Below are 27,728 nucleotides of genomic sequence, written 5' to 3' on the forward strand. Positions count from 1 at the left end.
GGTGTGTCTCATTAGTCCAGGAACAGCTTGAGCTAATCGAGGCGTGCCTCTGCCGTGTGCCGCTCATGCCAGGGGGGTTAAAAAAAGAAATACTCACGCCGATCCAAGGGCTTTTTGTGGCAGTGCAGAAATAATAAACCCAAACACAAGAGGCAAGCCGTTTCAGGAGCGAGGTGGGTGCCCGATCGGGGTCCGATTCCGCCAGCCCCTGCCGGGCCCCAGGAGAGCCGCTCTGTCACCGGCGGCCAGGTCTGCCCCCCTCCGTACGGGCAGGCCTCTGTCTTCCAGGCCACAGGTGAGTGGGCATGTTTCCTGGTGGAAGGATCCGAGTTTGGTGTTGGTTGGCCCAGCGAGGTCAGTTCCGTGGCCCTCTCCCGTGGCTCTGCGCTTCCCGCCCGTGTGCTCCAGGAACACCAGCTCCCAGCACGAGCCTAACGCCCGCTCCTGCCACGCCTGCCATGAGAGCTTGCTCCCCAGCCGTGGCCATTCAGGGCCGGGGACGTAAATGGCTCTCCCGGGGCTTGGGCACAGCTTCCCTGGCTGGGACGGTCACGGCGAAGGAGAAGCGTAGCTACTTGTCATTTGCCCGGGCACCGTGTTACATTCTCTGGCGGTGAAGGCGATGTTCCTAACAGTCCCGGGGAGCGCTGACTGTTTCGCGCCTCGCTTTCCGCTTCAGAATGGGGTAGCTTCATGGGGTTGTGCTGGGGTGGGGGTAGGCGATTACACAAGTTACTATCCGTACAGCACTTAGTACCAGGTGGGTAGTCGTTACCAGTATTCTTTGCTATCAGTTAAGCTGCTGGAGGTGCACGTGCTCTTGGAACCACTGTGTTTGCCCCGTTAAAGGGGCACATCTGAACCTTCATTCTCTCTGCCAAGCCACGCAGTGCACGATGACCATGCCCGCCTGCTGTGGGCGAGTGGCTGGCTGAAAGGTTGGTGACAGGACGCATCTCTGTTCTGGATCCTTCTTCCTTGGCTCCCAGGACCCCACCCCCCACATTGCTTCCCCCTCCCCTTTTCCTGGTACTGTTTTCTCCCCATCTCTTGATAAAGAATCCAGTAGTTTGTTTTCTCTGTGAACAAATGAGGGTTAGTTTAGCTGAATGAACACTAGTAACCATCACTAGTTGTCTGTTAACTTGAGTTCTGCGAGGCTCTGACTCCCTTGAAACCTTTTTTCCCCCCAAAGGTGAACAATTCACTCTATTCCCTCCACTGGGGCTTAGTGATCATGAAAATTGAACATTGCTAAATGTGCACCGGTGTGGCTCATGCAGTGAGAAAAATCTGTTCCAGGGAAAAGTTGAGAGGGGAAAAAAAAGGAGGAGGGAGGGAGGGAGGAAAGAGAGGTGTTTGTGCGGGAGGGGAGCTGTTTGGGTGGGCCTTAAAATACGCAATAAGCTGAAATTAAAGATGTGGTTCAGACGTGCCCTGTTCTGAAGCCCTGCTGTGCACCTGGGCAAATTTAGGTCCCTCTGCTGTGTCCTCTGACCGCACCTCTGTCCTGGCATCCGTGGAGGTGCCTGCCAGGATTTATGGCCATTTGACCATTGCCATGTCCTTGCTGGGCTAAGACCTGTGACCCTTGTACCCCGTGGCCTGACACATGCTGGCACATAGTAGGCACTCAGTAAACGCTTATGGAAACGACTGAGTGCCTAGAAGCTTTGTAAGTGAGGAGCTTTATTTCACTCTCCCTGCTTAGTACTGGAGATGCCCTAATTGCTTCTTTCCTGTTTTCTCTTGCCCATATGGACCTGGGTCAGTTTTAACTGCTAAAATGAACTAATTTGAATTTAATTTGAATTAATGGATGTATGCAAGCCACTGCTCATTTAATTAATTTGTTTATGTCATCAAATAAGCATTTTGAGGGCCCCTAAGTGCAGAGCTTTCTATTTGGCAGGTGGAATACAAAGTTGAGACAGAAGCCAAGGATGGGGGCTTTAAAACCAGAGCCCCTGCATTCAAGTCCTGATTAGACTCTCTCTTCTGGGTTCAGGTGGTTATAGTGGGTAAGAGCCCTGATTTCCGGGTCTGGGTTTGAATCCTGACTCCACCACTTATGAGCTGTGTGACCTCAGGCAAATTACTTAACCTTTCTATGCCTCCCTTTCCTCTTTATACTGGGAGGACTTCATGGGGTAGTGATGCGGTTAGGGTCTTTGTGGGGATAACACAAGTTAATATATGTAAAGCACTTAGTACCAGGTTGGTAGTTGTTACCAGTATTATTTGCTCTTAATGAAGCCTCAGTGCCCTCGGTGTAAAACTTGACTGTCTTAGCGTCTACGTCTTCATAGAATTGTGCTGAGGATTGTGTGAGTTTCCCGTGGCTGCCACACCAAACGCCACACACGGGGCAGCTCAAAAGAGGAGACATCTGGAAGCTGGGATTCTGAAGTCAAGGTGTATCAGCAGGGCCACGCTCCCTCAGAAACCTGTCGGAGGACCCTTCTTTCCTCCTCCTGGCTGCTGGTGGTCGGCATTCATCTTTGGTATCCCCTGGCTTGTGGACAACTCACCCTGTCCCCTGGGATCATATGGTGTTTTTTCAGTTTGTCTTCATGTCTTCCTCTTATAAGGACACCAGTCATACTGGATTCAAGGACCCACCCTATTCCAGTATGACCTCATCTTAATTTAATTATATCTGCAATGACTCTGTTTCCAAATAAGGTTACATTCTGAGTTGCTGGGGGTTAGACTTCCACATATCTTTTTTAGGAGGACACCGTTCAACCCATAACAAGGATGGAATGAGAGAATCCAGAGAAGCATTGGGCACAGAACCTAAAACAAAACAGTGCCAACAGGCGTGAGCTGTGCCTGTCATTACTGTTACCATGTCATCATTAACACAATGACAGCCCTTTGCTGGCTCTCCGAACGTCTTTGAACCTCATATTTTAACTGTGTTGGTTCAAATAGGAGGCTTGCCATGTATTAACTGTGAATGGTGTGGCCCATCTTACAGGGCCAGCCAGTTTCTTGACCTCACTGATCTGCATTGTGTCTCTGAGATGGGAGGAAGTAGAACCACTTCCTGGAGGGGACACCCCTCACGATGAAGCGAGGCCGAGTTCGTTGGTGACCCATGCTTGCTGTCCTTCCTTTGTCATGGGGGCTTTATAGCCCACTGAAGACAAACCCAGTGCGTGCCACTGCACAGAAGGGGAGGCTCCTCCTTCCCTTCCCATGGGCTCAGGAAGGCTCAAAGGCGTGTCCAGACATTAGCCAGCTTGGATTTTCCAGATTTGCCCCCCCCCACCCCAGTTCCTTTTGCAGATAGAATGGAAAAAAAATTTTTTTCACTTGGGAGCTGAACAGATTTGCTACAGAGAAGTCTAGATATCTATGGAAACAGTCCTAATTTTAGCCTTGCCACACTTAATGCCAACTCAGGGAGTGCTGTCTTGGGTCAGGGCCCAGAGAATGGGGAAGGTGAGCAGGCCTAGAAGGGTCAGGACAAGCACGGAGTAGCCAACTGACAAGCAAAAAATGGGAGGGCGCTGCAGAAGTCTCGGGGGTCACAGAGGGGCTGGCTCCAAGGAGAAAATGGGTCCGAAGAGAGGGTTCTTGAAAGATACACAGGTATCAGAAATTTGTCCTGGGAACCAAGGGCTCTCCTTCACCTCCCCCTCTTGCTTTCCCTGTCCAAATTCTGCTCATTTCCAGCCCAGTCCAAGACCCTTATTCCACTTCCCCACCTTTGTAGTCAGCCACTGCTGCCCTGAATTCCTACCGTCTTCTTTAATTCTGCTGAAGCACTTCTCGGAGCCCATTTCATTTTGAGTTTCGGCTGCGTACCTTGCCAGACTTCCTTTGTGTTTTAGCCCCTCGAGCTCAGCTGTGGTCACCGTCACGTCTGTAGGCTGAGCCTGCCATGGGGTGGGACTGCAGAAAATGCAAAACGAGTGGAATTAGAGGTAACTGCTGGTCTCCGGTGGCCCAAACCAGGGCCTGGGCAGCCTGGAAAAGGACCCTGAGTGAATGAGAATAATAGAGTATGCTGACAGTTCTTTAATGGGAAGAATCCACGTGCAAGGGACTGGAATTCACCCATCATTCCATGAAGGACATGTTGGGGAGCACCACAGGCAAGAGGCCCTGGCTGGGGTGCTGGGTGTTCAGTGTGACGGGGTGAGGGCAGAAGTAGACAGAGATCATTTTAGGCCACGTAGGGGACGTTCGCTTCCCTGTGTCAGCCCTGTCCTCCCAGCCAGCTCATCTCCTAGCAGAAATCACTGCAGAATATCAAACACAGCCAGACCCTTAGACATCATCCAGTCCTGAGTGTTTTGAAGTGTGATATTCAAGGCAAGCATTTTTACATGAATGTTTGGTGGTTTATTTTCATGTGCATATGTAAACTATATGTTAACTAGCATCCTACACCTGCCATTTCCCAGGGATTACTGCTTAGGGTGAGGCAGGTCAGCCCTAGCTCTCTCTGGCCGAGCCCAGGGATTCCATGGTGGTGTTCCCGCATGTGCATGGATGTGTGAGACCTATAATAAGCAAATGCCTTGCTGTAACCGTTTGGAAGTAAGGCTGGTGCGGATGCAACACGTCGCCGATGTGAACTCCTGTACTCTATTTCCAAATACCTTGTGTTCTTTTCATCAGGATGAAAAGCAACATGATTGTGGTAAAATAGGGAAGGTCACGTGCAAGAGATTGCTCGGCCCCAGTTCACCCTCCTCTTCGGAGTGATAAGGAGGCGGGTGAGGCACGGGTTGACCAGCTGACCCTAATAATGTCAGCCCATAGGGCTTAGACCACATCTCCCGTTGTCTACCCATCTTGACATGCTAGACAGGATGTAAACTAGTTCCTACTGAATACTTGGTCACTTCGTTGAAGTTATCTCTTGCTGAGGCCCGCCCTGCTGGTAAGATGTAGGTCCAGCGATTCAACATGGCCCCCTTCCATGACACTTAGCTGTGTCAGGGAGCTGCAAACCTACCAAAATGAGCTTTTAGATTCTGCAAATAGAAACACAGGCAGAGGTATGGTGCCATTGGCCACCTCTTGGGAAAGCTCTGCCCAGTGAGAAATGGAACTGGGGCCAGCATGCAGGTTGCTCAGGCCTGCAGGCAAGTCTGAGGGCTGGGCAGGAGTTTGCTGGGCACTGGGATCCCTCCCTCTTGGGTGGCTGTTTGTCCAGCACCAGCGAAAAGCTGTTGGCCTGGTGGGAGAGATGGGTGGGAGAAGTGGGTGTGGGCTCCCTGATTGGTTCATTTCCACTCCCTGGGTACTACGGAGGGGAGTGAGCAGCCCCACCTGGCAGGGTGAGTCAGAGCAGAGCCCAGAATAGAAGCCAGAGGGCACGTATGTGAAGGCCATCTCTATCCCGTCATTTGGGTTTTAAGATTCTTGTTAAAGATGATGAAGCTTTTATGCATAACCGTTTGCACACTGCTGTAGGGTCATTTATTAGTGTCTCCTGGCAACAGCTCTCTAAGTTCGCCACACCCACCAGAGGGTAATTAACTGGGTCACACAGGGCCCAGCTCACTATTTATGCATTTCTTTAAAAGATTTATTTATTTTAGAAAGATAGAGAAAGAGACAGGGCATGCTCAGTGGGGAGAGGCAGAGGGAGAGGAAGAGAGAGAATCCCAAGTAGACTCCCTGCCGAGCATGGAGTCCAGCTCTGAGCTTGATCTCATGACCCTGAGATCACGACCTGAGCTGAAACCAAGAGTTGGATGCCCAACTGACTGCACTGTCTAGGCACCCATTATTTGTGCATTATTGAGCCTCCTCCAAACTCCCTCATTCATCCATCCATTCATCTGTCCGTCCATCCATCCATCCATCCATCCATCCACCCTTCCATCCATCCTTCCATCCATCCATCTATCCATCCTTCCATCCATCCATCTATCCAATCACCCATTCATCCACGCATCCATCCACCCATCCATCCATCATCCATCCATCCATCCACCCATCCACCCACCTATCTACCCACCCAACCATCCATCCATCCATCCATCCATCCATCCATCCATCCATCCATCCATCCATTTGAAGAGCACTTTTATTAGGCACCTCTTTGGGGGTAGCTTTCTGTTTGGCAGCATTCTCCCTTCATTACTGGGAGCAATTGCTACGTGGTAAAATGAAAATGTTGGTCTTCTGTTTATATCAGCATAATAGATCCCCCATATGTTGAGATCCTAAACTCCAGGAGGGCAGAGCCTTTGCTAATTTCTATGTCTCTAGTGCCTAGAGGAATGCCCCGCTCATAGTAGGTGCTCTATAAACATTTGTTGAAAAAAACAACAAATGAACTGAGTGTCTGCTATGTATTTGGCCCCATTGGGGGATTATGCTTTACATATATATATTTTTTTAATTCTCCCAGTAACCCTTCTTGCACCATACCTGTGTCTGTCCCCTGTTGTAGGGTCCTAGCTGGTGAGTGCTTACCTTGATTGGAAGCATTATTATAAGCACTTGCATAGCAGACAGTCATCATCCCTGAATAATGCCGCTGCTGTTACCCCATTTCACAGGTGAGGAAGTGAGGCACAAAGATGTTAAGTCACTTGCCTCAGGTCACACAGACCCTCTTGCTTCAAGCTGTTTTTCCCTTCCCTCCATAGTAGGGCTGTCCGATACAACTTTGTGGGTGACAAAATGCTCCCTGTCTACACTGTCCAGTACCATAGCCACCAACCACAGGTAGATAACGAGCACTTGACATGCGTTTCATGTGACTGAGAGACTGTATTTTTGGCTTGACTTCCTTTTAGTTCATTTCACGCGGCTAGTGACTACCACATCAGACAGCACAGTGCCTTCCTGTGCGATCGGTACATGTTACAACAGTTTGCCTTAATTGTTTATCACGTGCTGTGATTTTTCAAATGCTTTACAATCGGAAGTGATTTAAGTTAATCCTCATAACCACAAATGAACTGACGGGGGTCAGAGGTTAAGCACTTCTCCCACCTCGGGGATTTTACAGCAAGAAAGTGCTGTAGCTGGATTCTACCCCAGGGAAAACTCTGCCTGACCCCAGGCTTTTAAATGATCTCCCTGTCTCTCTCCCTATTTTCCACACGTATAGCAATGGATATCACCATGAAAAACAAGCGAGGTCTCATTGTTCTATGTGGTTTTTAATCCCAGACGCAATGCTACCCTCTTCCCTGCTGGAGAAAGGGGTCAGCCCATATGCAGGCTTACGAACTCACTGTTCCCACCAGGTGACTCATTTAGGTTGAAAACATTTATTTACCTGAAGTAGAGTTGTGTCATTGTCACTCAGAAGAGAAACAAGACGCCAGTATTCCTTGCCAGGATGTTCTTTAATGAAAGCAAACAGACCAAACCAAACCTACTTCCTGATGTACTGATGATAATATTTCTAGGTCGGGCTGGGAGGGAGAGAAAAAAAAATCAAGCTGAAATGATCTACAGTCCTGCTGAGTGGAGCAAGTGTGTGCAGCCCGTGGGCAGAGTGACGAGACTCGCGGCCGCACCTGCCCTTCCTCAGGATGGGTCAGAGAGGGCTGTGTGTCAGGGGCGGGGTGGCAGGCATCACTGAATTGTGTCTCCCAGTAGAGGTCAGCTTCCTTGGTGAGGAAGAGTCATCTGAATGTGTTGTGCATTCTGGGCTGGGGCGGTCATCCACATCTGTGGTCGTCCAGAAACTGTGGACCAACCCAGAGGCAGAGCTGAAGGTAAAGGTGATGGGGAGAGACACATGGGAAGAGAGTGAGAGAGATGGGGCCCGAAGGATGAGGCCACATCAGGACCACAGGCCAAATACAGGCAATGGTTGTGGAACCCAGGGGCCATAGGCCAGGAGCGCGCTGGGTTCTGAGAAGTGGGACCTGGAGAAAGGTGGCCACAGGCCTCTGGGGAAACCCTTATTCTAAGGGCTTTGACTGACCAGTTATTTATTTAATTTATTATTTTTACTTTATTAAAGATTTTCTTTATTTATTTGTCATAGAGAGCGAGAGCACAAGCAGGGGGAGCAGCAGGCAGAGGGAGAAGCAGGCTCCGATGCGGGACTCGATCCCAGGACCCTGGGATCATGACCTGAGCCAAAGGCAGATGCTTAACCGACTGACCCTCCCAGGCGCCCCTCGACTGACCAGTTAAATCCGCGTTCAACTTTTGGCAGCCTCGAGGCAGTCACACAGCCTCCCAGGCCAGCCCCATCTCTGTCTGTCCACTCAGCTGTCCATCCACCTAGCCAGCATTTGAGTCTCCTCTCTGGGACTGGGGACAGTGTGGTGAACAAGGCAGCATCCGCATCCTTGAGGAGGTCACAGTCCTGTTGGGAGACACGTACGTGGGCCTGTGTTTCTGAAGCAGGTAAAGGAAGCATTGGATACTCCGGGTCCCAAGGCCGACGGCAGCTCGCCTGCAGTTTTCTCCAGTGACACGAAGCCAGCGTTGCTTTCTCTACTCCCCTCGTCTTCATCGTCCGCGTACTTACTGTGTTAGGCTTTGGGGTATTTAATAGATACTCCGTGTAGATCTTTATTGTAACCCTCCCGAAAATAGGGGCCTCTCTGGGATCCAGCTCAGTTGTGTGGGCACTGCCGGGGACTCCAGGATAATGGAAGTAAGTCGGAGCCCCTTAAACCTGGAAGGGACCTTAACAGCCCGCAGTGACTTGAAGGGCCGTTCCCACCTTTCTCCTTTCTTTCTTTGCCTTTCTTGGGGAAGGCCCACCAGTGTAGGTTCTGTCATGAGCCATGTCAGTGGAAAAGGGAGGCCTCACCTCTCGCTGAAGACGGGAGTTCGTTCACGGAAGCTCATTGCACCCCTATGCGCGTCCCTGTCTCCTGGAAACACAGGAGGGATGAGTTTTGCTGGATTAACACATGTGGGATGTTCCATATTGACTTTGTATCCAGGTGAAACGGGAACGTAAGCATGCCAGACCTGTTTGTTTGGTTAGACAAAACTCCAGGTTGCTTTTGGTGTCTTCAGCGAGGAACCACAATTTACGAATTTCGGGAAAAAAAAGCACTCTTGGGGCGCCTGGGTGGCACAGCGGTTAAGCGTCTGCCTTCAGCTCAGGGCGTGATCCGGCGTTATGGGATCGAGCCCCACATCAGGCTCCTCTGCTGGGAGCCTGCTTCTTCCTTTCCCACTCCCCCTGCTTGTGTTCCCTCTCTCGCTGGCTGTCTCTATCTCTGTCAAATAAATAAATAAAATCTTTAAAAAAAAAAAGCAGCACTCTTATCCCCTGCTCCCCTTTTATTCCTAATAAAGTTCACCTGAGCCTAGAAGGAGTCTGAGGCCTGGCCTGGACTCCTAGAAATAGGGGCGGTATCGTCCAGGCGTGGTGAGATATGCCACTGCCCGCCTGCTCATCGGGAGGCAGGAGGCCGGCCAGCGCGAGAGGAAAGCAGGCCGCCGCCGTCATGCGAGTTTACTTTGTGTCAAGGACTTTATTCATGTTGTTTTATTCTAATTGTCTCAGGTACTTGTGAGCCTGTATTAATCTCCACTTAAAAACAAGGGGATTCTGTAAGCCCTGGGAAACCTGTTTTGGACTTACAACCTTCAGATCTATAAGCTAATACCTGTAAGCTCCAGATGTTTCCCAAACATGACACGCCCAAGGTCAAGCAGCTGCGGAGGGGCTGATCTGGGACTTGAACCACAGTCTTTTGGCTCCCCTGTGTTCCCGTCTGCCAAGTGCTGTGTGGAGAGGTGGGGACACCACGTTCCCTGCTGAGGCCCGGTATGAAGAGAATCCACTTTCTGGATCACATTCACACAATCTGGGGTAACTCTGCTGACTTCTGTGCCTCAGTTTTCTCATCTGTAAAATAGGTTATTAATAGTAATAGTAAGGCTTAGGTGAGATTATTCAGGTAAGGCCTGGCATGTCATAAGCACTCAGTGCATGTGAGTGCCAGTAGCTAAGTAGCTATAATAGTAACATTAACGATCATTACAATTTTGACAATTTTTACTTCTAGGGGCACCTGGGTGGCTCAGTCTGTTAAGCATCTGCCTTCGGCCCAAGTCATGATCCCAGGGTCCTGGGATCGAGCCCCGTGTCTGGCTCCCGGCTCAGAGGGGAGTCTGCTCCTCTCTCTGTTCCTCCCCACCCTGCTCAGACTCTCTCTCTCTCTCTCCAATAAATAAATAAAATCTTAATTTTTTTTTTTTTTTTACTTTTGGTAACAATTTTGGCCATTGTGTTACTGGACTGGCCCATTGGTAGTAGAGTTGTCACTTTATTAGTGAAGAAAGACACAGCTCTTCTAATAAGAACTTACATTTCACAATGTTGAGCCCATGTGCAACGTCATGGTAGCCCCCAGGGACATGGAGCAGGGCTGGCTCTCCCGGGACCCCTGTGTCAGTGACTGTCATCTCATTGTGGAGGAGCCCCGAACTCCGCGTTGGAGAAGTGGAAAGTCAGTACAAGAGTGCAGTGTTATTCAAGTCCGGCTGTGAGCCCCTTCCGTGGGAAGGTCCCGTGGTGTTCATGGCACAGTTCAGATGTCACCACCCCAGAGAAGCCTTCCCTGATAACACGGACTGTCCACTGCCTGCCCCCAGGGGGCGAGAGCGGACTCTTCCTTTCTCTTCCTTTTCTGTTGTGTCTTCTTGGGGGTTGTGTGTCTGAGCTCCTCCCCTCGCTGTGGCTCCTGAGCACCGAAGACTGTGTCTGTGTTAGGAACTTCTGCATCTCACCCAGATCCCGTCCTCTTCTTCTGGGGACGGGATTCCCTTCCCTGCTCTTGCAGTAGTGCAGGGCCACGTGGCTACTTCCGGGGGAAGAGTGGCGAGCAGAAGTCACGTGCTTAGCTCGGCGACAGCGTTGATTTGTTCAGGAGCCTGTGGGGCTGGGGGTGTGCCACCACAGATGGGGGGCTGTCTGCGGACCCGGAGCGGCCAGGCTGACGATGTGTCTGTTCCTCAGGTGAGGAGTCTGAGGCTCTGCCAGGTTAACCCCCTGTCCAAGGTCCCACAGCTGGGATTCAAGTCCAGGTCTGGCTCATTCTATGACAATATGCTGCCAGTAGCTGGTCCTGCTTTTTTGCGTCGTTGTGCTGTGGGGCGAAGGAGTGCGTGTGGGGGGGCCTCTAGCAAAACCATAGGGCTTGGCTCTTTTTGCAGAGTGGGTGGTTGTGAAGGCTGACATCCTTTGCCCACCAGGTAAACCGAGTGCAGAAGCCACTTTCCCTTTAACGCGGGGCTTTGGTGAGACCAGCAGGACGGGGCTGTGCTTGCTGACCTTTTCCTCGCCGTCCAGATGGGAATAGGAGGGGGGAAGAACAGAGGAGACAGGACAGGAGGCTGAGGTAGAGGCTGCGTGGATGAAGCTGCCTCCTTGCACGCTCAGGCTGACCAGGCTTTAGCACCCCCGCCACCTCCCCAGGATTCTAGGATGAAGGAAGCGGATGTACCATTTCCGTTGTTGGGGCATTTGGAGGGGCGGGCTGGCAAGCCGGCTGTGTTGCCATCGTCCCCACTTTGACCTGGTGATTCCAGGGTATGAGCACTCAGCGAGTGCCAGGTGCTTTCTTAACTATTTCCCACACATGTGTTCCCGGAACTGTCCCCTCTGAGCCCTGGGTGGTCCTGCTGCCCACCTTACAGATGAGGACCGGAGAGGTTGGGTTACTTTCCCCGGGCCACACCTGCTGTTGACTAGAGGACAGTTCTGCCCCAGGACATTCAGACTCCAGGGTTCCTCGCTTGGGTGATTTTTCTGTTCCAGGCGCTTCACTTGTCTGGGTCCTGGCTTTAAACATTATTTTTAAGTTTTTATTATGATACAATACCCATAACATAAAATCGACCATCTTAACCATTTAAAATGTACAGTTTAGTCATTTGGGTACATCGGCATCGTTGTATGACCAGCCCCCAGGGCTCTCTTCCTCCGGTTAAACTGAAACTCAACACCCACGGAACAGGAGTCCCCTTCTCCGGTCTGCCCGCCCTGGCGGCCCCCATTCCACTCGCTGTTCCTATGAATTTGACTACTCCAGGTACCTCATATGAGTGGAACCCTATAGTACTTGTTGTGTCTGGCTTATTTCGCTTAGCGGCATGTCCTCAAAGTTCATCCAGGTTGGAGCATTCCTTTTGACTGAATGACAGTCCATTGCATGTCTGTATCACATTCCATTTTTCTGTTGGTCCACCGATGGATAGGTGGATTGCTCTCACCTTTTTTTTTTTTTTTAAAGATTTTATTTATTTATTTGACAGAGAGGGAGTGAGAGAGGGAACACAAGCAGGGGGAGTGGGAGAGGGAGAAGCAGGCTTCCCGCTGAGCAGGGAGCCTGATGCGGGGCTGGATCCCAGAAGGCTGGGATCATGACCTGAGCTGAAGGCAGACGCTTAACGACTGAGCCACCCAGGCGCCCCATGCTCTCACCTTTTGACTACATTTTGTTGTTTTTATCAGTCAGATCAAGGTCACACTGCTGGCTTTAAACCCAGGTTTCTCTTTGATACTGGACTTCTGACTTCTTTTTACTTCTAAACTCTAGGAGTTGAAAGGACTTTTGATACACAAGGGAATGATATTTTTTGTATAGGGGCCAGTGAAGAACATTCTAGAAATGTTGGCTGAGGCTCTTCAAGGCTCCTCCTGGAATCTGGCTACTGGTACTGACTGCTTCTTTTCTGCTTGAGCTTCTGCTGTGGCTTACGAGGTGGTTCTGGGCAGTCCCAGAAAGTGTAAGGGAGGACGTGGACCAGAAGAGCAGAGGATGGTTTCTGGCCCCGCCATGCTGGACAAGCCTGGGACCATCCCTCCACTACCCTGGGCTTAATTTGTTATCTGTAGAAAGAAGCTCTAGGTGACCTCAAATCCCAAGTACCTGGAGGTTTCAGATGCCTTTGACGTCTGGCCCTGTCTGCACCACTATTTGAGAAGTACATTCACCTTTTATAAGCCCCAGATGGCACTGGACCATTGAGATGGCTTGGGACCCTTCCCCTGAGTCCCCTCTCAGCACTTCTCCTGGAAGCCTTGTGGGGACCCAGTTATATTACCAGCCAGAGGAAGGATTTGTGTTTCTGTTCTGTCTGTGTTCATTATCTCCCCAAAGTGTACTTCCGACTCCTGGTTTGTTGGGTCTCTGTAAAGCTCTTGTCTTAGGTTTCATTCAGACTATCTTGAGGGATGCTGCGTGGCTCAGGCAATTCAGCATTGGTTTTCAGCTCAGGTCATGATCCCAGGGTCCTGGGATCGAGCCCCACATCAGGCTCCTTGCTCAGAGGGCAGTGTGCTTCTCCCTCTGCCTCTGCCTGCCGCTCCCCCTGCTTGTGCTCTCTCTCTTTCTGTCAAATAAATAAATAAAATCTTAAAAAAGAAAAGACCATCTTGAGATGCCATTCTGAAATTATTAAGTACAGGAATATAACATTATTATCATGACATAGGTCTGCAGGAGTAGCTCCCTTGAAGTTCTGAATTTTTTCCTCAAGCCTGGGGCCTGAAAATGGATTGCACGGCCAGGGGGTGTATGGTGGAAAGCAGGGTCTCCCGTGGGGTAAGCCGCGATTGCTGTCTGATCCAGTCTGTCATCAGTTTTGACTTAAAAGAAGGGTTTTGTTTTACTGGGAGAGCAGTAGTTACTAACTGCTCCTGTTTCTGTATCAACAACTGGAAGAAAGGTTTAAATAAGTGTTTTCGTAGCATCGTCCCTGGGAAACTGACCACGACTGGATGCTTAATTTAGCTTTACCTTTTTCCGGACCACATCATTTCTTACAGTTGCCTGTCCACTGGGAACGTTGATTGCACACATCTATTGAACTCTAGCATTTTGCGGTCTGAGTATCAAAAGCTCATAATGGTTTTTCTCCTGCCCTCGAGGAGAGTCTATGTCTTTCTGTTTCCAGCTTAGAACCAAGAAGGCATGTGGGTGATGAGGTGCACTCCCAGAGGTTGCCAAGCTCCATCTGCCCAGTGAACTTTGACTTTAGATGCTATTTTAGCCTTTTCTGCTTGCTCTTGGCAAAACAGAAATCGGAAGAAAAAGAGAAAGATAATGACAGGTTCCCCCGACAGCTAACCTTAGGAAGGGTCTTGTCTCTTTTTTTAGAACCTACATTTAGAAACAAATTCAGATGCATTGGCCATTTGTAGACCACCTGTCATGTGCCAGGTAAGATGTGGAGTGTTTTCAAAGCTGTTTGATTAAATCCTTTGCAAATTGCCGTTTTGCAGTTGCGTGATCCGTGCTTAAGCGACTTGCCCACTGTGTCACACGGCTGTCAGCGGAAGGGCCGGCAGCTCGGCGTGCGCCTCCTCTGACTTCAGGGCTCTGTTCTGGTTCTCCCACTGCAGAAGCCTTCCTCACAGTGACCCACAGTGACTCTGAGTCCCAGTTCCAGAGGGATTCTGCCTCTGTGTCTTGCTCTCTTTTGCTGATGGTCAGTAGATTGCTTTATTACTCTTAGGAGCTGCAGAGACCTCAGAGGCTTTGAGCCTCGGAACTTGGTCTTCAGTGAGGCCCTGAGAGTGGAGGAGCTGCTGAGACCCCCCACATGGATAGTTCCGCCAGGAGCAGTTCCTGGCCCCCTTCCATGTGGAGGGTCGTGTAGCTGGGTGGAGAACATTTCCAGAGGAACACGGACACCAGAGAGCTGTGATAGCCATGAATCTGCTCTTATGCTGGTTGGACTCCGCATGTGGAACATTCTGGAATCTCTTTAGTGGAAGTCCATTGCTTCCCCCTACAGCCCCCTCACCCCCTCTCCCTGCCCTGCTCTGTTCTTGCTTCTAAAAACAGGCCATTCCTTGTGCATACCAAAGGGCTGGGTCCATAGGACGCCCTCAATGAGCAGTTGGGAGGTGGAAGGTGCTTCTCAGAGGGCTGAGGCTGAATCCTCTCACTCATCACTTATTACTTGTGTTCTCTTAATCTTTTTGGCCTCAGTTTCCTCGTCTTGGATGAGAGCAATACCCCACGGTGTTGCTGCTAAGACTCAATAAGCGAAAATGTTAAATGAGAACCAGGTATCTTTGTTTTATTCACCATTGTATTGCTAGGTGGGTGCTCAGTAAATACGCGTTGAACGGTGGAAGGAATGAGGAGTCCCTCTCTAAGCTCATTTCCCCCACTTTGAAAAATGAGGTAATGGTGTTGATCAGTGGTTCTTAAGGGGGGCTGCTTATCAGAAGTTCCTTGGGGGCCTTTCCTATAAGCCCTGCTCCTGAAATTCTGACTCACTACGTCTTGGCCAGAGCTTGGCACGTGCATTCTGCAAACAAGGGTTCCAGGTGATTCTCATGTGCAGCCCTGGTTAAGAATGAGGGGCTCACTGGCCGCTGGGGTCTCTCCCCTGATTCTGCATTGGACAGGTAGGGGACAAGTCATTGGGGTTTCTCGGTGCTCACTCCAGCCCCCCCACCTCCCACCCCTCCTTCAAGACTCTGCTTCAGTGTCACCTCCAGAAAGCCTCCCCTGTCCTCCTTTGATCAAAAGCATCCCTCTCTGTTCGGTGCCCCGTGGTCCTGCTCCTGGGCATCTCTAAGGCCACCATCAGCTGGAATGAGGTGTGTCTTCTTTACGAGGCCATAGGCTCGTGGAGGGCAGAGTCTTGCCTGATTCAGTGTGCCCCCCTCCAGCACCTTCCCCAGCCTCTTGGACCGAGTTGGTACATCGTATATATTTAAATGTGTTACCAATAAATATGTGAATTTTTCAAAAGCTTTTTTCTCTGGTTTTACACGTAGAAGTCATAACTGTCTCCCCTGAGATTTCTTCTGTTCTTACTCAAACCCGTCACAAAGGACATCTTTGTTAGATTGGCCTTTTTTTTTTTTTTTTTTAAATAAACTAGGGACATTTAGGGGGAAAAAGCGACACTCTTCCTTTGTAATTAGCCTTGATGATTAGACTATCTTTTCCATTATGTTTTATTTTTACTCTCCTGGAATTTATCAAGTGGCCTCTTTTCCGTGAAGGTTACCCTTCAGAGTAGCAAGGGAGCTTGATTAGAGCACTGGGGGATTTACTTTGTGTTTTTTAAAAAATAAGGAGCATGGTGGTGAGGGCTGATGTGAGCCGGTGGGTGAAAGGATAGCCCTTGAGCTATAAAAAGGGAACTTCACACTGAGAAACAGAAGCCCATGCTCCCAGGACAGGATTTTTTTTTTTTTTTTTTTTTTTTTTTGCCAACAACTGCTCAAGTAATTAATAGTCACTTTTATTTTTGAATTTGTTTTATATGTGGCAAAGCTTCCTGACCAATCCCTCATGGCCTGTCATCTGTGCCGAGGGCAAGTTCCTTTTTTTTTTTTTTAAAGCACGTTAATAATTGCATTCATCAACTCTGACTTTCTGTTAGCTGTTTGAGTGTGAGGTTTGTTTTATTGCATTTTTTGGATATAAATGGATTTCAGAGTCCATTGCACAGTGCCTTGGTAAACTACTTAATCCCTAAGAGGCAACTTAATTTTCTTGTCCAGCATCTAAGAGGAGTGCCTGGCGAGGCGGGGCCGTGCTTGCAGCCGGCCACCTTCCTTGCCTGTCTGGTGGGGACTCAGTTGGGGACATGCTGAGAACAGTTTCATTTCACACTTTGTTCCTCTTGTCCACAGCTGAGCCAAGAGGTGTTCTTGGGGGGTGGGGGCGGGGTCCCTGGAGTGTTGTGGCCAAAGAGCGGAAGGAAGTTTGCTTTCTTCGGTGAATATTTAGTGTCTGCTTCAAGACAGGTTCTGAGACAGAAGACAAAACAGTGTCCTTTTCTGGTGAACTTGCTCTTTCTAGCTCAACTTATATGGGAAGGTAGGCATCCTTGCTACTGTAGGCATACTTATTTAGGCCTGACCACTCTGAAAGTAGATGTTATTAGGGGTTACACACACACACATCTGCAAACATGATTCTGGCATGTGGCATGTTGCAAAACAGTTACGCTATGGAGTTAGGCAGTCTGGGTTTGAAAACAAACCCTGCCTCTTACCAGCTGTGTGGTATTGAACAACTCTGACTTAAGCGATCAGAGCCTCGTGTCTTCCTCTGTCAAATGAGGCTCATGGTTGGACGTACCTCTCTGGGTCACCTCAGTGATGTGGGAGGGGCATAGCGGATATCCTGACTGCACAGGGACAGCCTGTGGTAGGTTGGAGCTGCGGCAGGGAGGACAAATTTTTCTCCACCCTCTAAGGTTCAGTGTCCAGAGCTGTGAAATAAGCTGACAGAAGACAGATTAATGGGAGAAAAATGTATACATTTTTTTGGATGTTGAAAGTTTTATGGGGCGTGGGGGTAGGGAGAGGAGGCTTCAGATAAAGAAGAGAAGACCCCCCCCCTCCCAAGAAGCAGCTAGGGCGGGACAAGGAAAGATAAAAAGAAAGGGGTTTTTGGTGAACTGTGGGAAGGTCACTATATGGGGGGCACTGATGGCAGAAAAGGGTTATCTATCAGGGTCTGTAGGTTCTCCTTGGTGCTGTCTGCCTCACTGATGATAAAGGTGTTCTCTCTTTCTGATGTGGGAAGAGAGGGCACCTTTGCAGGGGAATTTATGCCCTGCTTCCAGGCAGGTAGGGAGAAGGCAGAGAGCACATCCTGGGTCTGTTTTTCTCAATGCCATTTACTCAAATAGTCCTTATGCCAGAGGACTATCTTGGGTGCCATATTCTGACCCCAGTCATGTGGACACACTGACGTATTGTCAGCCTGGCCAGGAGAGAGAAAGTGAGGCTCTTTCCGGTCAGGATGCATGCTTACACCCCTAAGTCTGGAGTCCTTCCCAGACCCAGTCCTGCACCACAATGACCTAAGATCTAGTTTGTGGTCAGATCCGGGGCTCCCCGGTTCTACCATGTGTTGGAGGGTGGTCTCGGACCTGTTTCCCACTGCTGCAAACGTTACTTTTCTTGTTTCTTGAACTGGGACAAGGATACTAACTTCTGTGGTCACCTACTTCACTTCCCTCAGGTCTCTCTTTAAATTTCATACGGAGGAGGCCACCTCTGGCGACCTTCTTGTCAACGGGTCCTTGCCTGGCGTGCCCAGTCTCTTTTGCTCTGCTCTGCCTTTTCTTTTATTTCCAAAGCACTTATCACTTCTAACATACCATAGGATTTGTTTCTTTTAATGTATTATGTTTATTTTTAATCACCTCTTTATCCCATTGGAATGTAACCTCTTTCAGCGTCGGGATCTTTATTTATTTTGTACCTTCGTTGTCTTGAAACTGCCTGACACAAACATGTGCTGTGAAGAGTTGAACGCATAATAGAGAAAAGAAAAAAACAACCAGGAGCTTCTGACTGCTGTCAGCGTGGGGCTGGCCTGGCTGTGTGGGTGAGGCCCGGTGTTCTTTTGGATAAGAAGAATGTCACAGCACACCAACCTGTAGCAGGGTCACTGGGTGATGGTGATAGAGCCTAAGAGGAAGACAAGACCACTCCATGACCAGGACTGATCCCAGATGAGGACAGGATCACTGTGTAGCCTACAAAACTGGCCAAACACCCCTTCTCTCCAGATCATGAGAACGAATGCTGTGACTTTACCAATTACAGCTATAGCCCTACTCTGTTCCTCCTGCTTCTCAGATGAACATTACAAGGGCACATAATCACAGAATTCCTGCTTTATGACTACACCCAACCAGAGCAAAACCATGCTTCCTTGAACCCTCCCCCAAATTGTTGAGCAAGCCCAAGTTCGATCATCTCCTAACATCCTTGTGCTGAGATGCGCACAATTCTCTAGGATGACTTCCTATTTGACTTCAGGTGTGCTCTTGGTGCACTTTGGCTTGAAGCTTCAGCGTCAAATGGCCTAGAGAATGAAACTCTGTCACTAGGTATCACTCTACAACTGCATAGGTTATCATTAGTAGATAAATGGCGTTGAACAGATGTGATATCTGCTGGGCCTGAGTGTTCTAATGGGCAAAGTGCGAGGGTTGACCAGATAACTCACTGGGTTTTCCTATAGTCATCACATTCTCTTAACTCCTGAGTATTACTAAGTACTCAGTGTGTGTTACGTATTGTGGGGCCTAGAAAGAGATAGAAGTAGGAGATCTTGGAATTCCCCCCTGGGCTGTAGCAGTGGTATGTTGTGTGGCCCTGTACAAGATACAGGACCCCGAATTTTGGTTTATTAACTATAAAATTGTGATGATGTTGATCCATATACTATTGATTATGTTAATGATGATAATAGCATAAAGTTCCCAAGCGCTTACTCTGTGTTATCTGAATCAAGGTCCCATGAATTCTCACAATAACCATATTGAGGGAAGCACTGTTACTCCATTAAACACACGAGGACCTGAAGTCATAGAGAAGTTAAGTCACTTTCCCAAAGATCACGCAGCTAAACAGTGTCAGAACTGGGATCGAATCCTAGGTCTGTCATGTTAAGTCATGTATTTCGACTTCCAAGCTCAGACTCTTCATCATGACACTCAGTGAACTAGCGTGATTGCTGAAGAGATGTCCCGTGGGATGTAGTGTGAACACTGCGTTTAAGAGTGCATGGTTTAAGCGGAGGGCTAAGTCTTGCACACCTTCGATGGTTGGGATGTTACTGCAGGGGTCATCGTATGCACGCCTCAATGCATGGAAGTTGAGAGAAAGGGAAGGCCTGGTGGACAGGGCCGATAGAAGGAGCTACAACTCCAAGAGACACCGCAGGTCTTGAGAAGAGCACGGGGTCGGGAGGCAAAGAGACCCAGGTCTTATGCTGATTTTACTACATACGAGCTCTCGACAACCTTAATTGCTAGATTTTTAATTTGTCAAAAAAATAGGGTCAGTAAACTCTCCTTACCTCACTGAGGACGTGACACCTGTGGAAGGGCTTTATAAGTGGTCGTGTGCTGTATAAGCATAAGTCCTCTCTAATTGTGGAAGAAAAAAAACCCCATGTGGTTTCAAGGCATTTCATGGAACATAAGCCAGGTGCTAAGTGATCCCTCTGTCTTCCACTACCCAAACTTTAGAAAGGAGTGTTGCCATAGGAACCTTGTCATTATCATTCAGCAGATGTAGAGTCTTTTTGAAAGGCCCTTGAGGTTACTTGTGGGGTCTTGGGAGCAGAAATGTGGTGGGAGGGGCATGCCGGAGGTGGGTGGAATGAAATAAGGAGGGAGGCCCACAGGGCCCCACCCTCAGGTGAGGGGCCCCGGGATGAAAGGGGCTTCTACCTTTGAACAGTCTGCCCTATCTCCTCCACTCTGAGTCAGCCTTAATTGTTCAGGGATTTCAATTGGAAAATGTGTTAGCCGCATTATTCTTCCAAATAAGGTTATAACGTCTACCTGTGTTAAGAGGGGAAGAGTTCCTTCTTTGGAATTTCAGATCATGATGATGGTGATGGTGATGCTAGTTATAATGATACTACTATGTAGCATTTATTGGGTGTTATATGCCAGACACTGTATTCGGCACGTGGGTGCATTACCTCCTTTAACACTTAAAACGAATTCCTTGTTATTCCCCTTTGTAAATGAGGAAGTGGGCACAGAGAGACTGAATTACATACCCACAGTTACCAGCCAGCGGGTCTCACTGTCCAGATTTGAATGAGGCCCATCTGACCTCAACTTCCAAAGTCTTGAGACTCTGCTCCCTGGTGTCCTCCCTGAGAATCCTAGGATAGGAGCGCTGTTTTCCAGGAGCATTGTCTTTTAGACAGAAAGGGGAGTTTGGAAGAGGTGAGGTCCCTCTTTGAAGGCCATGATGCTGGTGGCCTGGGTTAAGGCCTGGGTTAAGGCCCCACTCTCCTCTTCAATCTAGAGAGTTAATCTGATTTTTCTGCTGATGGATTTCTCTTAGCGTGGTTTCTTGGACAGAAGTGTGGGTCCCCTTTTGTTTCTCTGTTGGATAAGACCTAAGGCCACAGAGCCCAACTGCTTGGGCACCCATCCTGCCTCTCTGCCCCTGGCTAGCCACGTGACACGGGACTTGTTATACCATCTCCGTGTGCCTTTATGCTTCCTCATGTGGAAAATTGAGATAACAGCCATTCTTACACCGGAGGGATGAAAATGAAAGGAATTAACGTATTTGAAACTCTTAAGGCTGCGCCTGGGGCATCGCGAGTTATCGGCAGGTGCTCTCCGTTTCATGGCTTGTAGTCTTAATTTGAGTCTGTTCCAGTATGCTGGAGTTCCTGTCCTTGCCCCTGGGATCCATATCCCCCTGGAAATATGGATGCTGTTGAAGATATGGTGAAGTCGGTGGGGTGGAGCTTCGCTGGTTCACAAAACACATTTGCTCACCACACGCACCCAGGTGGTCGGGTGTTCCATGAAACGGACCTGGCTGTGTGTGTCTGCTGGATCTGGTGTTGAGGAGCACGGTTTATTTTGATCAGCATCCCATCCTGGGGTGACTCAGGCGAAGGTGTGGCCTGGGGGTTGAGAGTGATGACACAGCATTGCCCCCAGGCCAGAAGGGGCACAGGAGCGTGGAGCTCAGACCCTGCTCATCTTTCTGTGACAAGAGCAGGAGACGAAGTCAATGGGGAAGCAGATGAAGAGCACAGAAGCAGAGGGAAACTAGGAGTGGGGTGGAGGAAAGGGATTGATCATGCAGTTAGTCTTTTTAATCCTTTTAGATACCCCAAAAGGTAGTGAATATGGCTCTCCAATTTGGAGACCAGAGAGGTGTTCCAGATAAGTTATTGACTCAGAGCGAGTTAGGGTGGATCAAGGACGTGCACCTAGGTCCCTCTGCCTCAGAGTCACTCTGGGATGGACCCAAGGGACTTGCCTCGAGTAATTAGTAGGAGACCAGTTCATGCAGAACGAGAGCTCTGCGACAGCAGGGGGGCAAGCCTCTGGTGAGGCTCTGGGGTTTAAGGGCTCTGTGCCTGGCAGTGTGCCAGGAGGAGGGGGCCCACTTTGTCTCCATATGGCTTCAGGAGGGGTTCCCTCTCCTCTTTGGCTGAGGCAGAACCTGGGTCAGGCTGGGGATGAGCTGCTGGCCTGGGTTCACAGCTGATAACATTCACCTCTTTCCTTTTCTTCACGAATTCTGGAGGGAATGGTTATTACTCCGAGTTATTTAGTGGCCCTGGGGAGGTAGGGAATAGAGCTGCTGGCCAAGAACTCTTAATGCTTGCTCTTTCTTACTCCACTGCCTCCTTGGGCCTGTGAGCTTGGTTTAAAAACCACTTAGCCACCATCCTGTTTCTATCCTTATACACCACATACTTCAGATGTAAATACCTTTGCCATGAACAGTATTGGGGTGGCAGACATAGACTTGGTGGGAGATTTTTGATTCATCTTTTCCTGATAAGCACCCACTTGTTTATACTCTGAACTTCCATAGCAGATAGAAACAATAGTATCATGCCAGTAAACAAAAAACAACAAACAACAACAAAAAAACCAAACCCACTGAGGGCTTCACACGATCTGTGTTGCCGATTTAGTTTTGATTGATCATATCTCTGGCTTCTTTTGGGGGACTATTAATTGACCATGGGGAGTGGCTGCTGTTTGCCACCGTTCAGTCTCTAATCAGGAGTGGAACAGGGATGTCGATTGTTTCGGGGTCCTTCAGATTGTGCCACATAGAAACAGACTGTTAATTTTGTAACTACCCGTTAGCGTTTGTGGGGGTGGCAGGAATTACTGGTTTGATTATGGATCGGGGGCTATGGCTGATACTTAGTCTCTTTGGGGAAGGGAAAACTGATGAGTGAGTTGAGGCCTCAAGAAACAGAGTCATGCTGGGTTTATTAAGCAGCTGTTTATAAAAAAATGTGCTGGAAAACAGGGCTTGCTTGGCTTTGCCTAATTTATCATCTGAGAAGGTGGCTGAGAATTTTTAGCAGACTTGGGTCTATCACAGAGCACATCTGGGGGAGCCCTTGGACAGGTCAGTTAATAGTATTCAGTACTCTTAGAAGTCCAGTGGATTTGGGGGCACCTGGCTGGCTCAGTCGGAAGAGCACATGACCTTTGATCTCGGGGTCATGAGTTCAAGCCCCACCGTGGGTATAGAAGAGTACTAAAAACAATAAATAAAAACTTAAAAAAAAAAAGAAGTCCAGGAGATTTAACAGTGTTGCTTAGTTATTGAGGGACTGTTAACCAGTCACCTACTATGCATAAAGCACCGTTCTGGACAAATGACGGAATTAAAACTATAAATTGTTTTGATGTAAACGACATCCGGTAGCATCACCATGGTAACGGTATTTTATTGAGGTCTGATTTTTTAAAAAATGAATGATGTCCCATGGTTAAGCAGAAAGTTTCAGATCAACAACAGGGTTTAATCCACTCTGGGGTGAAAATATAAAGGTATTGCTTTATGAATGTGTACATGTGTGAAACATTTTGGAAGATGGCCACCAACAACACAGAAAGAAAACCACCAGAAGGTCTGTGTCTTCTGATGGAACCGGAATCTTGTCGGGACTCTTGATCTAACTCGGAAATCAGAAATAGGAGAGGCGCAGGCCAGGCCCGTGTGAAATGCAGAGGAGTCGTCATGAAAATCCAGGCAGCGGGAAACCCTCTAGAAAAACAACTCAGTCCTTCAAGAAATTAATTGTAAGGGGAAAAAACAATGGACCACTGACCTGGATGCCAGATGCTATTAAGGAGTTAATGTTTGTATTTTCTTAGGGTGGTAATGAAACTGAGGTCTAGATTTTCAGAATCGCTATCTTTTCGACAAATAATGCTGAAATATTTTTGAGAAGATGACAGTATATTTGGAAATAGCTTTCAAAATAACCTCAGGGGTGTGGGGGTGGGTAGGGGAGAGCCGAAACGAGACTGGCCCTGACTTGGTAATTGTTGATCCGTGGGTCACATACGAACATGCCAGGATTCTCTCTAGTTTTGAATATTTGACATTTTCCATCATTAAAGTTTTCAATGAAGTAATACCAAAGTAGTCTCTTTCTCCTCCACTCCACGTGGAGAGGCGCATAGAAAGGCCCATCGTGAGTCATATCCTGAAGTGTTCCAACTTGGTATGGCCTTAGAAAGATGAGCTAGTTTGCTGGCACTGTTCCCTGGGTTTCCAGGGGCTGGGGGAGGGGAGGGAGAGACTCAGTGGGTGGGGCTTCTCGAATCCCACCAACGCCCTTTGACCACAGCTGTTCAGCTTGCACATTTTGTATCTCAGAGTTCTCCATAGATTTCATTTGGGACAAAAAGACATTTTTGCTGCTTCAAAAAAAGAACGAAGTTTGGAAACCACTCCCTCACATTCTAAATCAGGAAACCGAAGCCCCGAGAGGGAAGGTGATGTACCCAGGTTCACACCGCGGGCCGATGGCAGAGCCCCAGACCTCGTGTTAGATGTTCCCGGCACTACCCAGTCATGCTGCTGGTTATTCTTCAAGCCTCTTAATGCAGGGTCCCCCAGGAGGATAGATCACCTGCATTGTAGGTTCAGATGCTGCTTCCCCCCGCCCCGCAGTGGAAGCTGGGCTGAAGTCCTTCTCCGTGTGCGGAAAGCTTGCTCTGGCCTCCGGCTCCAGATTCCCTGACTCGCTCTCTGCCTAAACTCCTGCCTGTGTGTCTGTGCCAGGGAGCCTTGCAGCAGGAGGAGGACATCGAATTTGGGAAATGAACAGTCTCGTTGGGACTCTGCACGGGCTGGAAAGCCTGTATATCGAACACTTAATCATTTTTAATGCTTGTTTCTTCTGCTGCTCATCTTTATTTGCCTTCGGTAAAACCTAGGAGCCTCGTAGGGACGCAGGAGATGCCCCATCCTTCAGGGCCAGGTGCACACGTGGAGCACAGGTAGAATCCAGGCTTGTAGGAATGTTTCTGTAAAGCGAAGGATCCCTCTGACACTGTATCCAGAAATCCACCTGGACAAAGAGGGGGAATGGGTAAACTAGAAGTATGGGGGAGAGTGGTAGGAACAGATTGTTGGGAGCTTGTTGGGAGTTGCTTACAGAATCTCTTGCATTAATGTTAGACCAGTGGCCCTTACGCTTTTGTTACTGCCCCCCGCCCCCCCAAAAAACAAAACCTGCAGGATACGTCTTAACTTCCATCCGGAACATTTTGGTAGAGATATGACCAGATTGGGGATGGGGAGAGGGTCTGGGGTAGTGATGGGACATATGGGAGGGTGGTGGTGGTGACTTTGGGTGCAGTTTGAATAAGGCCCCATAAAATTCTGATCTGCCTATGATCTCACTTCTCTAGTCCTACTTACCAAGGCTTACCAAGGCTGTTTGGCAGTATGGAGTATACTTAGAACTGAGCTCAGGACTGGCATCCATCTGCTGGCGGCATCATTAATAACTGCAGTCTTTCAGGCTTGCCTACTGTATGCTCTGACTCTGGGTTACAAGGATGACTAGGCTCCCGTACATGCTCTGAGGTGCATGGTCTAATAAGCTAATGAAAAATAACACCTAACGGCTCAATTTTATTGAGTCTTTGCTCCTTGCCAGGCACCACGTTAATGTTCTACCTGCGTTTGGTCGTTTAGTCTTTGCAACAACTCTAAAGGAGAGTTATCAAGAAGAATCCCATTTTACAAGAGGGGGCACTGAGTTCAGAGGGGTCCTGTGACTTGCCTGAGGTCGTAGAGCTCAGAGTAAGTGCTAGAAGAAGCAGGAGTGGACACTAGGCAGCCGTCTGTGGAGCACTCACTCTTACCGCCGTGCTCCACTGCCTCCTGTCGTGGAGGGCACGTTGCTGTGTGCTGAGCACAGCCACAGAAGTGTGCATAAGCCCAGAGGTGATGGGGAAGCAGAAGAGTGGGGAGGGGAGAGGGGGAAAGTCAGGGAAGGCTTCCAGGAAGAGGTGAGGCCTGGGTTGGGTTTGGGAGATGAAATGGAGTCTACCCAGATGGGCCAGGAGTGGAAATTCTGCACAGGAGCCCGAGGCGCAACCAGAGGCCCTGTGTAGATGGAGAGTGGCAGGTTGACTTATGCTAGGATGGAAAACGCAAGGGGAAGAGAAAGCAGCAGTTGAGGAACATGCTGGAGAAATCCTCCAAGGGCACCATCAGCACTGCCGTCCAGTTCACTAGCCACTGGCCACATGTAGCTACTTTAAGGTAATTAAAGTGAGATTAAATAAAAATGCCAGCTCCTCGGACTTCAGAATCCCATGCAGCTAGTGGCTACCGTATTGCACAGCAGAGACGCAGAACCCTCCCGTCATCGCAGAAGGTTCTGTTGGAGAGTGCTGGGTGAAATCGTTTTCTTATTGGGTACACACCTGTCAGGCCCCACCTGGTGTGTCACCTGCAGGTGTCAGGTGACAGAGTTTGCTTTGTTGCGGTTTCAGGGGGAAGAGCCTGTGTGGGCTGCCTGGGCTCTCCGTGGAGGGTTTAGGGGGACGGCATGTGCAGTTAGGGAAGAAGCATCGGATAATTGCTTAAGATACGAATGTTGGTAACTTTTGTTTAAAGCCCTGCTCAGATCGGTCTATAAAGCTCCCAAGAAATATGTCATTTCCCCTCTAAGCCAGCAGAGCTACTAGTTTCATTAAAAAGGCAATGGCAAATCTGTTTTTAATTTTATTTTTTATTTAAAAACACCCTACTGCTTGAGTTTCTAATCTCTAACTGAATAATAGGTGTCATTTTAGAGTTGCAAATAGCCAGCAAAATAGCGTGCATCGAGAGTGCTTAATAAATAGAATTTGGTGCTTTACATTAGTGTAGGGACAAAAATAGGTCAAAAAGCTTTCCTTCTTCCTTTTGAGTACAATGTTCTGACTTTCCAGATGGTGAGGAACCATTTAGAGCTATAAAGGGATTTTGATTTAGATAATGGTAACCTTGCTTAATTTCACAAAATTTATGTTTTGTAAAAGGGACTTGGCTTTCTTTGAAGTTCTGTGAGCAGTGGGATCAGTAGTTTCGAATGTTATTTGTGACTGAGAGATTCAGTTTTGAGGGCTTTTTGTGATTTACTCCCAGTGTTTTGAAACAGTTCGCCACTATTTTTGGAGTACTTGCTTCCAGAAGATTTGTGCTTGAGTCCTGATTGTGTCTCCTAGTAGCTGTGTGACTTTGGGCAAGTCACGCAGTCTGTAGTGGGCACCTCTTGGTTTTCCAACTCAGTATTTATTCGCCCTGCTCAGTCTTCCTCTGGAAATGTACTTCAGCCCATGAACTTTGGAGGAGACGGTATCGTGTCTAACTTCAGGGTGTGACCTATAATGTAAATTACCCCTCATTACAGTGATTTGGGTGGGCACAGTTAGATGCCATGAGACTTGTAGGGATGGTTGAGACAGGTGCATGTGTTCTTTTCCACTGGCCTTGAACCTTAGAGGTGTAGCTGTGCACATCCGAGCTACATCCTACTTCGCAGCGCTCTCTTCACAGCTTGGCGTCTGCGAATGAGGTCAGTGCGGCTATGAGCAGAGCTGAGAACTGGAGAGAGACCAGGTCATCCCTTAAACCTAGATCACACCTTGCCTGAGGGGAGATCTACCCTTGGACTTTGCAGATTATAAGCCACTAAATTCTCAGTTTTATTTAGAATAGTTCTTCTATCACTTGCAACTGGAAAAGCCTCTATACAATCTTTGTATGACTTTTTTACACATGTGTAAAGGAAAAAGTAATGAAAATATTTGCCCATCACCTAGGGTTGTTGTAAAGGTGAAGGAGGAGGGTAATATATCTAGAAGCATTTTCAAAGGGTAAAATCATGCTCAGATATTAGATATTGGCAAGAAAAAAAAGATGTTAGAACCTTTCAAGCCAAATTTTGACTTTGTTCTTTTTAGTCAAGGAGCAACAACTTAGTTTCATGGATCAAAGCTAACAGAAG

At 48.6% G+C, this 27,728-nt stretch overlaps 1 protein-coding gene across 2 annotated transcripts in view; it reads left to right on the forward strand.

Moving 5' to 3' along the window:
* Positions 1–27,728, forward strand: part of LARGE1 (LARGE xylosyl- and glucuronyltransferase 1) — a 513,664-nt gene that overhangs the window by 41,485 nt on the left and 444,451 nt on the right. Inside the window, exon 1 of one of the 2 annotated variants that reach the window (XM_045779980.2) lies at positions 163–295. The exons of the other annotated variant lie outside the window; for it this stretch is intronic. The gene's annotated coding sequence lies outside the window, so the exon portion shown is untranslated. Of the gene's footprint in view, positions 1–162; positions 296–27,728 lie in introns of those variants that run through there. 2 annotated transcript variants of the gene reach the window in all.

Source organism: Ursus americanus, chromosome 17 (assembly GCF_024610735.1).
Source record: "Ursus americanus isolate L20-20 chromosome 17, mUrsAme1.1.p, whole genome shotgun sequence".
Taxonomy (NCBI): Eukaryota; Metazoa; Chordata; class Mammalia; order Carnivora; family Ursidae; genus Ursus; species Ursus americanus.